Source organism: Orycteropus afer, unplaced genomic scaffold (assembly GCF_000298275.1).
Source record: "Orycteropus afer afer isolate SDZICR_OR568_19922 unplaced genomic scaffold, OryAfe1.0 scaffold00095, whole genome shotgun sequence".
Lineage (NCBI taxonomy): Eukaryota > Metazoa > Chordata > Mammalia > Tubulidentata > Orycteropodidae > Orycteropus > Orycteropus afer.
In genome coordinates, this window is record NW_006921682.1 from 9,034,044 (window position 1) to 9,049,383 (window position 15,340).

Sequence of the window (15,340 nt, forward strand, 5' to 3'; positions counted from 1 at the left end):
TATGGCTGCCAGAATTCTGAGAGCTGATTAAGGGACGTCAGTGGTGCAGGGCCTTGGTAATGAGTGTCTCACCATTCAATTTAGAACTGTTTGTTAATTCCTTGTTTTGCTCCTTGCCTTACTGCTCCCCTAGCTGGCTCTGCTGGCCCCAAGTCCAGGGGAAAAAAGTTCAAAGTGTCCCTAAATCAGGTGGATAAGCCTGCTTTCTCCTGCTCGTTTGGGAGAGAAGCTCTTACCTGAATATGCAGGGTGAGTGAGGAGATCAGGAGGCCTAACTTTAAACCACTCTTCTTTGTGTCCACCCAACCACTCATTCCTCCTCTCAGAACTCTCTTGTTCTCCAGCCCTCCTAGGGTTCTATTAAGAATACTTGTTTCCATTTCATTGGCATCCCTGTCTGCCAGCAGTTAGATGTTAGCTTTCTCTGCTCTGCTCAGTCAGTTACCCAATGGCCCATCCACTTTTAGTCTTCAAAACATTTTTCTATTGCTCATCTATAATCATTTCCATAGGACTTCAGATGGGAGCAAAGACAGTACATCTATTCAGTCCACCATGCTTAATAAAATTCCTTGACATGATTTCTTAAATAAATTTTTATATCAAGTTTATTGAGATATAATATGCATACATATAATAAAATTCACCCTTTTAAAGTGTGTGGTAGATGAGTTTTGATTAATGAATACACCTGTATAACTATCACCACAATCAAGATATAGAATGTTGTTGTTGTTGTTGTTGTTTGCCATCGAGTCGGCCCTGACTCATAGCGACCCCTCCTTGGGTTTCCGAGGCAGTATCACTACGGAAGTAGGATTGCCCAACCTTCCTTCCGAGGAGTGGCTGGTGGGTTTGAACCGCCAGCCTTCTGGTGAGCAGTCAAGTGCCTTAGGCACTATGCTACCAGAGCTCCTAAGATATAGAATATATCCCCAAAAGTTCCCTCTTGTACTTTTAGTCAATGTTTCCTCTCTACCCTGAGTCCTGGCAACCATCAATCTATTTTCTCTCCCCATACTTTTGCCTTTTCCAGGATATATAAATGGCATCACATTGACATGTCTCAGAAATAGATAAGAACACCCTATAGTAAAGACCAAAGTTCAGTATATAGTCTTTTGTGTCTGATTTGTTTCACTTGTCTGATTTGTTTCACTTAATATGTTGCTGTTGTTAGGTTCCATCAAGTCAGTTTCAATTCAGCAACCCTATGCATAACAGAATGAAACACTGTCTGGTCCTGCTCTAACCTCAAAATTGTTGCTTTGCTTGAGCACACTGTGGCAGTCACTATATCAATTCATCTCATTGAAGATCTTCCCATTTTCAGTGATTTTCTACTTTACCACACATGATATCCTTCTCCAGGGACTGGTCCCTCCTGATAACATGATCAAAGTATGAGAGACAAAATCTGGCCATTCTTGTTAAGGAAGTTCCATTCTTTGAAGAAGATTTGTTCATTCTTCTGACAGTTCATAGTATACTCAGTATTTTCTTCACCTATGTTATAATTCAAATTCATCAACTCTTCTTCAGTCTTCCTTATTCATTGTCCAGCTTTAACATGCATATGAGGCTATTGAAATGACAGTGAGTTGGGTCAAAAACACCTTAGTCTTCAAAGTGATATCTTTGCTTTTTAACACTTTTTTGCAGTGATATTTTGAAGCAGATTTGCCCAGTGCAATATGACAATGTCTAGTTTCTTGACTGCTGCTTCCATGAGTGTTAATTATGGATCCAGGTAAAAAGAAATCCTTGACACCTTCAATCTTTTCTCCATTTTTCATGATGTTGCTTATTGGCCCAGTTGTGAGGATTTTTGTTGTCATTATGTTGACGTGTAATCCATACTGCAGGCTGTAGTCTGATCTTCATCAGTAAATGCTTCAAGTCTTCTCTACTTTCAGCAAGCAAAGCTGTGTCATCTGTGTATGTCAGGCTGTTAATGAGTATTCTTCCAATCCTGATGTTGAATTCTTCTTCATATAATTCAGTTTCTCAGATTATTTGTTCAGCATACAGATTGAATAAGTATGGTGAAAGGATACAACCTTGTGCACACCTTGCCTGATTTTAAACCATGCAGTATCCCCTTCTTCTGTATGAGTGACTGCCTCTTGGTTTGTGTACAGGTTTCTCATGAGCACAGTCAAGTGTTCTGGAATTCCCATTCTTTGCAAATGCTGTCCATAATTTGTTATGATTCACACAGTGGAATGCCTTTGCATGGTCAATAAAACACAGATAAACATCTTTCTGGTATTCTTTGCTTTCAACCAAGATCCGTCTGACATCAGCAGTGTTATCCCTCATTCTACATCCTCTTCTGATTCTGACTTGATTTCTGAAGTTCCCTATTTATGTACTATTAATGTAACTTAGTATAATACTTTCAATTTTCATCCATGTTGTTGAATGTATGCTTCGTTCATTGCTCTTTACAACAGTTGATGGACATTTCAGTTGTTTTTAGTTCTTAGCATTAAGTATGAGTAAAGTTGCTATGAATGTATGCATAAAGTCTTTGTAGGATGTATGTTTTTATTTCTCTTCGGTAAATACCTAAGAATGCCAAGAGCAGGATTTCTGGGTTGTATAATAAGAATATGTTTAATTATATAAGACCCTGCCAAACTGTTTCATAGTGACTGTAAGAGTTTTTAACTTCTGTCAGCAATGCATATAGTTACTTTATATTCTCACCAACAATTGATATTGTCATTTAAAAAAAAAAAAAATTTATCTTGGATCCCCTGGCAAGTGAGGGTGCTGGTCCCTGGGCATGGTGACCAGGGTTGTAAGTGATGTAGTGAGCAGAGATGCTTTGCTATAGCTTTGTTCTAAAGGAGATGGATGAGAGATAATCTGGCTGAGAAGAAGGGATTTGTGATTGTCTTCCACGTGACTGGCATCAAGGAGCAAAAGTTGGATACAGTGACCTGGTTTTCCAGAGGAGTAGACCAGCCATGGATTGTTTCTGAACTTAACTGACTCATTCCTGGATTTATCCACTGTGACCCTCTGATAATTTGATTATTCTGATGAGACCTTCAGAACCATTCCTCATCCTGTATTTGTCTGGACCTGATGAGCAAATAGATCATAAACAAGATCCTTCCCATTTGGACTTACCTGTGTCTGTTTTTCCCCATATTTGTCTTGACCAATTTCTTCTGCAACCAGCCTGTCATCATCTTATAAGGAATTAGCTTCCATCTTTTAAGGAATTACCTGGCTGCTGCTCTTGTTTGACCAAGGACTGATGGCTATGGAGGCTGTTGAGCTCTTCTATGGGATGCTCCGCATCACTGAGGTAGCCTACTATGCCTATGAATACAGTATGGTCAGCCTAGAGCATTATCAGAAAGTGAGAAGCTACTGTAGGAGCACCATGCTGTAGCCTACACAGCAGCTTCAGTACTTGCCTAATTTGTAGTGTCACTGGTGAACATCTCCTTCTTTTACCTCAATGTTATGTCCATGGTGTGTGTTTCCTTGGCCTTCCTTTTCTCACTTTTCTTCCAATGCCCAAGAAAAGTGTGTTCTTTCATACCAAACCCAGAAAAGAAGTGCAGAACTCACCCAGCACAAATGCAGTGTTAGATGAACCTCATGAGGGTGATGCCCCAGGCTATGAAGGAGAGAAACCCACTCAAGAAATATCCACCATTTCCAGGAATCTGGATGTCTGCCAATTAAGTAGCCCAGAATCAGACAATGTGGCTTTAACAGTGTACAATGGTTCCAAAATTTGAAGGATTACTACTGCTCAAAGTTTCTCTTTTACTGGTCCCTATGGTAGGCTCTTTCCACAGCAGGTTTTAACCAGATTTTGAACTGGGATTACAAGACACATCCCAAAATTCTTCCATATATAATGGAACAGTTGAAGCTATTGCAACTTTTGATACAATGTGGTTTCCTTTGTCATAGGTCACACGAAAGTCAACTGGAAACTTCTGGAAGAACTGGCACTAGGGGTCTTCTCAGTTGTCAACACAAGTGTCTTACTCCTCATGCATTACATGGCCAACATCTGGGTGTGCTATGCTGGTTATTTGATATTCAAGTCAGGTTATATTCTTCTTATTACCATGGCAGTATTTCAGAGTGCAGTTAATCTAAATGTGGAATGCTATGCCCTGGTGTTTGGAATCAATGCCTTCATTGCCTTGGTGATCTAGACCATTATAACTGTGATTATAGTAGATCCAAGAGGGCTCAACCTGCCAATCAGTATTCAGTTTTTAGCTTATGGGAGTTATTTTGCAGCACTTGCAGGAATTTTTCTAATGAGAGGTGTATACATTATTTCCTCAGCCAAATGTTGAAAGCAAGTCCAGAGCTCTAATACAAGTCAGAATCTAGAAGGCCTATACCTAGAGGAACTAAGTCATGTGACATTCCTATGAAAGCTCTAGCCTTATCATATGGACCTCTGCGACCTTTTAGCTTGAGCTCTGCTGTCTCCAAAGTCCTTGAGTGATAGTGTGATGTGTTTTGTTACATAGACGTTCTTTGCCTAGTCTGGACTCCAATGAAACTTTTCAAAACCACAACAAAACCTCATTTTAGACCAGATAATTATGTGCCCAGCTAAACCAGGCTCATCATGTCAACTACAACAATCTATGTGGGGACCCCAATGAATAGTACTGATTGAAAAGTTCTGGTTTATCTCACTTGCAAAGATATGCAAATGGCCTGGAAACTAACCAAGAGAAAACTCATGTCCCTGAGTGGATGATTCCCATTTGTGAGAAGAAATACTAACTGACCTGGCCTTGTTGCCTGGCTTAGATACTTGTATGATCTTACGAAAACAGGCTGCAAAGAGGACATTTTTTGTCACATGAGCCATTTTCCTTCCTCCATTAAGTATATTTTGTATAATTTACAGTCTCTGAGAGAATTATAATGTTTGGTCCCATTTCTAAGGACTCATCTTTACCCTTGATGATATAACATTATCCACAAAAATAGTATTTAATAATTTTTTCATGATTGTTTTTCTTTATGTGCTCTACTGAGCTCTGTTGTTAAGAAACTTTACCTCAGGAATAATTCTAGACATTACTATGTTTCGAAAGAATGACATTCACTTCAATTCCCAGTGGCCCTGGGAGAAGTATATGACCCTTTTTCCTACCATGACCACAGATAGGTATTTTGATGTGATGTCAATGTCATGTCTACCTAAAATTATGCAGGAATTCCCAGGGGTTCCTAGGAGGACTTTTTAAGTTAAGAAACACTGGCAGTCTTCTGAGATTATGGTCCTTAGTCACCTTTCAAGCCTGGAACTGAACTCATCCCCCATGGCTCAACTTTCAGCCAAGTAATAGATAGGTCTATAATAACTCCAGGGAGGTGCATACTCTTTAGACCAATCAACCATAGAGACTAAGTGGCAGCATTTGCCCAGGGATAAAGCTTATAAGGTAGGAAGGGATAGGAAAAAAGGATGAATGGAAAAGGTAAACACAGAGAAGAGTGTTCTTACATTGTGGAATTGTAATCAATGTTGAAAAACAAAATGTTTATGAAATGCTGAATGGAAAATGTTTACCCAAATACTAATAAAAAGTTAAAAATATGAAGAAATAAAAAATACTTACCAGTATACTCTGTGTTCAATTGTATAACATTGTATTTTAATTTACATTTCCCTGATGACTGATGTCCACCATTCACCTGTCAATTTGTTGTACTGTGGTGGCTTGCATGTTGTTGCTGTGGAGCTGGAAGCTACGTCACTGGTATTGCAAACCACCAGAGTCATCCATAGTGGACAAGTTTCAGCAGAGTTTCCAGACTAAGACAGACAGGGAAGGAGGATAGGGCCAACAACTTCTAAAAAAGTTGACCACAGAAAATCTTATCAATAGTGGTGAAACATTGTCTGATATATTACTAGAAAGCTTTAGGAATAGCGGTGAATCATTTTCTGATAGAGGGCTGGAAGATGAGCCCTTCACTTTGTAAGGCACTCAAACTATGACTGGGGAAGAGCTGCCTCCTCAAAGTAGAGTCAACATTAATGACATGGATGGAGTAAGGCTTTTGAGATTTTCATTTGCTGATGGAGTACAATTCATAATGGGAAGAAACAGCTGCAAACATTGATTAATAATTAAAATGTGGAATGTACAAAGTATGAATCTAGAAAAATTGAAAGTTGCCAAAAATGAAAGGGAATGGATAAAGATTGATATCTTAGGCATTAAAGAACCAAAATGGACTGTTATTGCCCATTTTGATCAGACAATCATATGATCTATTATGCCAGGAATGACAAACTGAAGAGGAATTGTGTAACATTCACTGTCAAAGGAACATTTCAAGATCTATCCTGAAGTACAATGCTGTCAGTGATAGGATATCTGTACACCTACAAGGAAGACCAGACAATACTGCTATAATTCAAATTTATGCACAAACCACTAAAGCCAAAGATGAAGAAATTGAAGATTTTTACCAACTTCTACAGTCTGAAATTGACCAAACATGCAATCAAGATACATTGATAATTATTGGTGAGTGGATTGTGAAAGGCGGAAACATAGAAGAAGTACCCGTAATTGGAAAATATGGCCTTGGTGATAGAAATTACCCCAGAGATCACGTGATAGAATTTTGGAGGAGCAATGATTTATCTTTGCAAATACCTGTTTTCAACAACATAAACAGTGACTATACACTTGGACTTCGCCAGGTGGAATACACAGGAATCAAATTGACAACATCTATGGAAAGAGGCAGTAGAGAAGCTCAATATCATCAGTCAAAAACAAGGCCAGGAGCTGACTGTGGAACAGACCATCAATTGCTCATGTGTAAGTTCAAGTTGAAGCTAAAGAAAATTAAAACAATTCCATTAGAGCCAAAATACAGCCTTGAATATAATTCTGATGATCATTTTGTCAATTTTTTCTTTTGGTATTCTATTTAAAAATCTTTGTTTTACTCTAGATCATAAGGTTTTTTTTTCTCCTGTTCTCTTCTAGACATTTTATAGCTTTTATGTTTAAGTTTATGAGTTATATAAAGTCATTATTATTTTTTAATATGGTGAGAGGCATGGGTTGAGGTTAATTTCTTTTACACATAGAAATCTAATTGTTTGAGCACCACTTATTGAAGAGACTATTATTTTCATAAATGATGCCCATTATTAGATTGAAGAAAGTTTCTATTACTAGTGTGCTAAGAATTTTTATCATGAATGAATGTTGAATTTTGTCAAATGCTTTTTACACATCTATTTAGATAACAACATGTTTTTTTCTTATTTTGTCTCTTGATTTTCTGAATTACATTGGTTGGCTTTTAAATATTTAATCAATCTGGCTTTCCTGAGATAAATCTGACTTGGTCATGATGTATTATTATTTTAATATATTGCTGGATTCAATTTGCTAATATTTTATAAAGGATTTTCATGTCTATGTTTATGAGGGATATTAATCTGTATTTTTATTTTCTTGAAATAATGTTTTGAGTATAGCTTGATATCAGAATAATACTGACCTTATAAAGTAAGTTGGAAAGTGTGTTCACTTCTATTTCCAAAAGAGTCAATATAGAATTGGTAATATTTCTTGTTTAAATATTTGTTTGAATCATTAGTCAAGTCATTTAGGCCTAGAATTGGCTCTATAGGAAGGTTTTAACTCTGAATACACTTTGTTTAATATGTATAAAGCCATGCCCACTATGTATTTCATATTGACTAAGTCTTTGTAGTTTGTTTCTTTCAAAGAACATGTTCATTTCACCTAGATTGTCAAATTTATTGACATAAAATTGTTCGTTGTGTTCCCTTATTTTCCCTTTAATACCATAGGGTTTATGCCTTCTTTCTGTTAATACCATAATGATGTCTTATCATTCCTTCCTGATATTGATAATGTGTGTCTTTTCTCTTTTTTTTTCATAGTTAGTGTGGCTTTTGGCTTTCTTGATTTTTTTCTATTGATTCTCTGTTTTCTATTTCATTGATGTGTATTATTTTATTGCTTCTTTTCTCTGTTTAAGATATTTTCCTAGTTTAAACTAAACTTATGTTAAGCATTTATGTTAGCTGCATCACTCAGATTTTGATATGTTATGTTCTCATTTTCATTCAGTTCAAAATACTTTTTAATTTCTCTTGTTATTTTTCATTTGACCCATGGGTTATTTAAAAACCAAACGAGTTGCTCTCCAGTAGATTCCAACTCATGGCAATCCCATGTGTTATAAACTGTGCTCCATAGGATTTTTAAGGCTGTGAACTTTCAAAAGTAGATCTACAGGCCTTTCTTCCTTGTGGGGTCACATCACCAACCTGTAGCCAATTCTTTAACAGTTTGTACCAGACAAAACCAAACCAAACCAAACTCACTGCCGTTGAGTCAGATCTTACTCATGGAGACCCCTCCTTGGGTTTCTGAGGCATTATCACTATGGAAATAGATTGCCCAACCTTCCTTCCGAGGAGTGGCTAGTGGGTTTGAACCTCCTGCCTTCTGGTTAGTGGTCAAATGCCTTAGGCACTACACCACCAGAGCTCCCTTGCACCAGACAAGGACTCCTATTTAAAATCATTTTCTTTAACTTATGTTTTTATTATTACTTTCTAGTTTATTGATTTACCTTAAACATAGCTCACAGTGTGATCTTTGGAACATGTTTCCCAGATCTAACAATTTTTCAAACAGCACAATGCCCAAAACAAAAGGGTATTACTAGTTCATTTGGACTCAAAAGTGACTTTTAGGGATCAGGTTTTTTAAGAATTAAGGTTCAAAAGGACACTTAAAGGGCAAAGGCCTATGTGGGTTACCCCAACTTCCATGAAAGCCAGATATCTGGATTCTAGGAAAATTAGAATCTTTCATCACCTTATATTATTTTGCATTTTATGTATTACAATAGTAACAATAACAATAAAAATAGAAAACTGTTCATGGAAATATTTAATAAGAACTATGTGGACTCTATGGGAAAACTGTTTTCAACATTTTAAGGAAAATGCAAAAGATTTGAACAACAAAAAAAGATGTTGAGTAAAAAGATTTGATATCATAAAGGTAACCCTTCAACTCAATGGAAAGAGAGGGATTATTTAATAAATGATGTTGGGAAAGATGGTAAACAACTAGGGAAAAAAAAGTAAATTGAGTCTATGCCATACATTTTTCACCAAAATACATTCAATATAAATCACTAATAAAGTAGTAAATCACCACTCATCTGTCAGTTTGTCATATGTGTTGCCATGAGGCTGGAGGCTATGCCACTGGTATTTCAAATACCAGCAAGGTCACTCATGGTGGACAGGTTTCAGCAGAGCTTCTAGACTAAGATAGACTTGGAAAAAGGGAGGGGTCATCTTCTTCTCAGAGAATTGGCCAGTGAAAACCTTATGAATAGCAGTGAAACACTTTCTGATATATCACTAGAAAACTTTATGAGTAGCCCTGAAATGTTGTCTGATATAGTGCCAGAAGAAGAACCCCTCAGGTCAGAAGACACTCAAAATATGACTGGGGAAGAGCTGCTTCCTCAGAGTATAGCCACCCTTAATGATGTGGATGGAGTAAAGCTTTCAGTACCTCCATTTGCTGATGTGACATGACTCATAATAAGAAGAAACAAGTGTAAACATCTGTTAATAATTGCAACATGGAACGTACAAAGTATGAACCTAGGAATATTGGAAGTTATCAAAAATGAAATGAAATGCATAAATATCAATATCCTAGGCATTGTTGTTGCTGTTGTTGTTGTTGTTATGTGCCATCGAGTCATAGCGACCCCTCCTTGGGTTTCCAAGGCGGTATCACTACAGAAGTAGATTGCCCCCTCTTCCTTCCGAGGAGTGGCTGGTGGGTTTGAACTGCCAGCCTTCTGGTTAGCAGTCAAGTGCCTTAGGCACTATGCTACCAGAGCTCCCATCCTAGGCATTAATGAGCTGAAATAGACTGGTTTGGGCCATTTTAATCAGACAACCATATGATCTACTATGCTGGGAATAACAAATTGAAGAGGAATGTTGTGGCATTCATTGTCACAAGGAATGTTTCAAGATGTATGCTGAAGTACAATGCTGTCAGTGATAGGATAATATTCATAAACCTACAGGGAAGAACAGATAATATTACTATTATTCAAATTTACATATCAACCACCAAAGCCAAAGATGAGGAAATTGAAGATATCTACCAAATTCTGCAGTGTGAAATTGACCAAACATGCAATCAAGTTGTGTTAATTATTACTGATGGTTGGAATGCAAAAGTTGGAAACAAAGAAGAATTATCAGTTGTTGGGAAATATGGCCTTGGTGATAGAAATGACGCTGAAGATCACACTGAAGAATTTTGCAAAACCAACGACTTATTTATTGCAAATACCTTTTTTCAACAACATAAATGGTAGCAATACATGTGGACTTTCCCAGATGGAATACACAGGAATCAGATCAACTACATCTGTGGAATGAGGCAACAGAGAAGCTCAATAACCTCAGGCAAAACAAGGCCAGGAGCTGACTGTGGAACTGACCATCAACTGATCATATGCAAGTTCAAGTTGAAGCTGAAGACAATTAAAACAAGTCCATGAGAGCCAAATTTGACCTTGATTATATCCCACCTGAATTTAGAGACCATCTAAAGAATAGATTTGATGCACTGAACACCAATGACAAAAAAACAGTAGAATTGTGGAATGGCATCAAGAACATCATCCATGAAGAAAGCAAAAGTCATTAAAAAGACAGGAAAGGAAGAAAAGACCAAAGTGGATATCAAAGGATACTATGAAACTTTCTATTGAACAGCGAGTAGCTAAAGCAAATGGAAGAAATAATAAGACAAAAGAGTTGAACAGAAGATTTCAAATAGCAACTTGAAAAGACAAAGTCAATTATTATAAGGAAATATGCAAGGATCTGGAGTTAGAAAACCTAAAGGGAAGAACACACTCAGCATTTCTCAAACCGAAAGAGCTGAGGAGAAAATTCAAGCCTGAAGTTGCAATACTGAAAGATTCTAAAGGCAAAATATTGAATGATGTAGGAAACACCACAAGAAGACAGAAGGAATACACAGAGTCACTGTAACAAAAAGAATTGGTCCATATTCATCCATTTCAGAAGGTGGTATATGATCAAGAACCAATGATATTGAAGGAAGAAGTCAAAGCTGCACTGATGAAATTGGAGAAGAACAAGCCTCCAGGAATTGATGGAATACCAACTGAGATGTTTCAACAAATGGATGCTGTGCTGGAGGCACTCACTCGTCTATGCCAAGAGATTTGGTAGACAGCTACCTGCCCAACTGACTGGAAGAGATCTATATTTATACCCATTCCAAAGAAAGGTGATCCCACAGAATGTGGAAATTATTGAACAATATTATTAATATCACACATAAGTAAAATCTTGCTGAAGATAATTAAAAAATGGTTGCAGCAGTATATTGACTTGAAACTTCCAGAAATGCAAGCTGGATTCAGAAGAGGATGTGGAATGAGGGATATTATTGCTGGTGTCAGATGGATCTTGGCTGAAAATGAAAAAATACCAGAAAATATATTTACTTGTGTTTTATTGACTATGCAAAAGCATTCGATTGTGTGGATCATAACAATTTATGGATAACACTGAGAAGAATGGGAACTCCAGAACACTTAATAGTGCTCATGAGGAACCAGTACATAGATCAGGAGCCTGTCATTGGAACAGAACAAGGGTAAATTGCATGGTTTACAATCAGGAAGGAGTGCGTCAGGGTTTTATCCTTTCATTATACTTATTCAATCTGTATGCTGAGCAAATATACAAGGAACTGGACTATATAAAGAAGAATGAGGCATGAGGATTGGAGGAAGGCTCATTAACAACCTGCAATATGCAGATGACACAACCTTGCTTGCTGAAAGTGAAGATGACTTGAAACACCTACTGATGAAGATTAAAGATTATAGTCTGCAGTATGGATTACACCTTAACATAAAGAAAACAAAAATCCTCACAACGAGACCAATAGCAGCATCAGGATAAATGGAGAAAAGATTGAAGTTGTCAAAGATTTCATATTGGCTCCACGGTCAACATCAAGGAAACAGAAGTCAAGACATTAGATGATGTATCCCACTGGGCAAATCTGCTGCAAAAGACCTCTTTCAAATGCTGAAGAGCAAAGATGTCTCTTTGAAGATTAAGGTGTGCCTAACACAAGCCATGGTGCTTTCAATCACCTCATATGCATGTGAAAGCTGGACAATGAATAAGGAAGGAGAGTTGATGATTTTAAGTTGTGGTGTTGGCGAACTATAGTGAAAGTACCATGGAGTCCCAGAAGAACTAACAAATCTGTCCTGGAAGAAGTGCAGCCGGAATGCTCCTTGGAAGTGAGAAAGGCTTCTCCTACCAAAGTCTCATCTACTTTGTTCATGTTGTCAGAAGGGACTATTCCCTGGAGAAGAAAATCATGCATGGTAAAGTGGAGGGTCAGAGAAAAAGGGGAAGGCCCTCAACAAGATGGATTGACACAATGGCTGCAACAACGGGCTCAGGTAAAGCAAGGATTGAGAAGCCAGCACAGGACTGGGCAGTGTTTCATTCTGTTGTACACAGGGTCACTATGAGTCAGAAAATTACTTGAAGGCACCAGACAATAATAACAACAAAGTAGTAAATGAAACTATAAAATTATTATAAGAAACTAATTGATTTTTTCCATTAGAATAGATGTTGTTGTTGTTGTTATGTGCCATCGAGTCGGACCCGACTCATAGCGACCCCTCCTTGGGTTTCTGAGGCAGTATCACTATGGAAGTAGATTGCCCCATCTTCCTTCCGAGGAGTAGCTGGTGGGTTTGAACCACCAGCCTTCTGGTTAGCAGTCAAGTGCCTTAGTCACTATGCTACCAGAGCCATATTGGAATATATAAGCCATCCTAAAAGTGATATAAAAGGCTTGCGTTGATTAATTTAATTATATAAAAACAAATATAACATTTTCTGCCTGGAATAGCTACTTTCAGAAAAGGTATAAGACAAATGACTTCATGGAAAAAAAAAATATTTACAATTCATATTAGAGGTAAAAGGCTAACTAACTTCCTGTATATAGAAAGAATTTCTCCATGTAAAAGGGAAAAGTGCCACACCCAAAATTAAAAAGAAATATGTTTAAATACACATCATTCACAGTAATAAAATACAAATTACACCTGAACACAAGAATAGGTAATCAGTTCCTCTTTCAATGAGCAACATTAATAATAAAGCCATGCTGAACACTTCCCAAAAAAAATAAAAAAATTTTAAAACTATTAGCAAGGGTATAATAGACAAATCATTCATTGCTGGTGGGAGTGTAAACTTGTGGAGGGTGATTGGCAGTATCTATCAAAATTACAAATGTACTCACTCTTTGACCCAAAAATTCTAGTCCTAGGGACTTATTTATCCCACAGATAAACCCACACACATAAGAAATGATGTATATGCACTTTTTTTCATTGTAGCTTTGTTAATAATAGTAAAATGTTGGAAAGGATCTCAGTGCCCATCAATAGGGAGCTGTTTAAATACATTATGGTATATGCACACAGTGTAATACTATGAAAAAGGAAGAATAAGGAAACTATGTATTGCTCTAAAACAATGTCTAAGATTATTAAGTAAAAAAAAATAAAAGCAAGGAACGGAGTACTATCTAGAGTGTTATTTGTGCAAAAAATTGAAAAAAGAATATATGCACATTTGCTTGTATATTCATATAATATCTCTGGAAGAAAAAATACAGACTATGTCTAGAAGACAAGAAAGTGATACCAGAAGGTTGTAGAACAGAGGATCTTTTAAATTTGAGGCAGATAACTATATTATTTATTCTAAAATTATGTTACCTATACATTTTTTAAAAACTCTCTCTCATATGGCTTTGAAGAGTTAAAAAAAATATTTTCTAAGGTGACAAAAAGATTTCTGATCACCATTACTTTATTAGGATTTTTTTTAAGAAGGGAGAAGATGGAGTATGTGTCTCATCCCTAAGGCTAAAATTAAACACAGGCTCTTCGTTTGATGGGAATCCAATTCTGAAATAAATTTATGAAATTTCTATGGTTACCACCTGGTGGAATAGACTCCAAACTTGGAACAAAACTAACTCTTAGGAAGCTTTAAGAGAGAATTCTTGTAATGATATAAGTAAGGAGCTGAGCAGGTAGGGCTGGGGAGAAAATGTTTATGCTGAGAATCCTGCTTTCCTGAGTTGACAAACTCAGTCCTTGATCATTGATGTTATTGTCAATTTGATCTCCTACTTTTCTTGCCATAGAGTGTTGATAAAAATCTTCCTAAGCAAAGGATTGAGTCATTAACGTAAATCTTTATAGGCTGGATATTTGGAGCATGAGATAAATTCTGTCATAAGTTTTCTCATTGTGGTTGCTATCTTCCAAAGATGGCCCCTGGTGACCTTCACCTCCCAGTACTCATGCCTTTGCTACTCGCTCCCACATGGCATCTGGGCTGAGCCTGGAACCTACTTTCAACCATAGAATATGACAAAAGTGACACTGCTTGTTCTGAGCCTAAGTCTTAGGAAAGTCTAGAAACTCCCTTCATTGTACTTTTGAAGCACTATGTCCTCGTATAAGATGTTTGGCTGTCCTCCTGGAGAGGCTAGGCTCATAGACCACACGAGAGGTTGTGTGGAGAGAAGAGTCCCTGAGGTTCCATGGGGAGCGAGAGAGACTCAACCTTCCCAGCACGGCAATCTAGTCTTCATATGCTCCATTCCCAGCTGCCAGAATTTCTCAGCAGAACAATCCACAAAAACAACTGCAAACATTCATAAAACTGTTGTTTGATGCCTCTTTAAGGTGGCTGGCTATGCTCATTCTAGATTCTCAACAGACCTATTTTCACAGATACATAACCAGAAAGAAGAGAATGTTCTATTTCTGATGAAGCCATTTGCTGATGGAAATTGTCTCTTCTATCTGCTCTCTGAGTTGTTTGGAGAAACCAACAACAAAAAGTGAAGACTTTTGGAAAATGCACAATCAAATCTGCCAGAACTTTAAAGGAAAGGGAAAAAGAAATGGCAAATAAGAAATCTTACCTACCCGTCACAAAAATGAATGTCGTTGTTGTTGTTATGTGTCGTCAAGGTGGACCCAACTCATAGAAACCCCTCCTTGGGTTTGCGAGGCAGTATCATCATGGAAGTAGATTGTCCAACCTTCCTTCCGAGGAGTGGCTAGTGGGATCCATCAGCCTTTAGGTGGTTAGCAGTCAAGTGCTGTGATAGTTGAAGAT

At 37.3% G+C, this 15,340-nt stretch overlaps 1 pseudogene; it reads left to right on the forward strand.

The window, feature by feature from the left end:
* The first annotated feature begins 3,050 nt into the window (after positions 1-3,050).
* On the forward strand, positions 3,051-4,340 carry LOC103198535 (annotated as a pseudogene).
* The last annotated feature ends 11,000 nt before the right edge of the window (positions 4,341-15,340 follow it).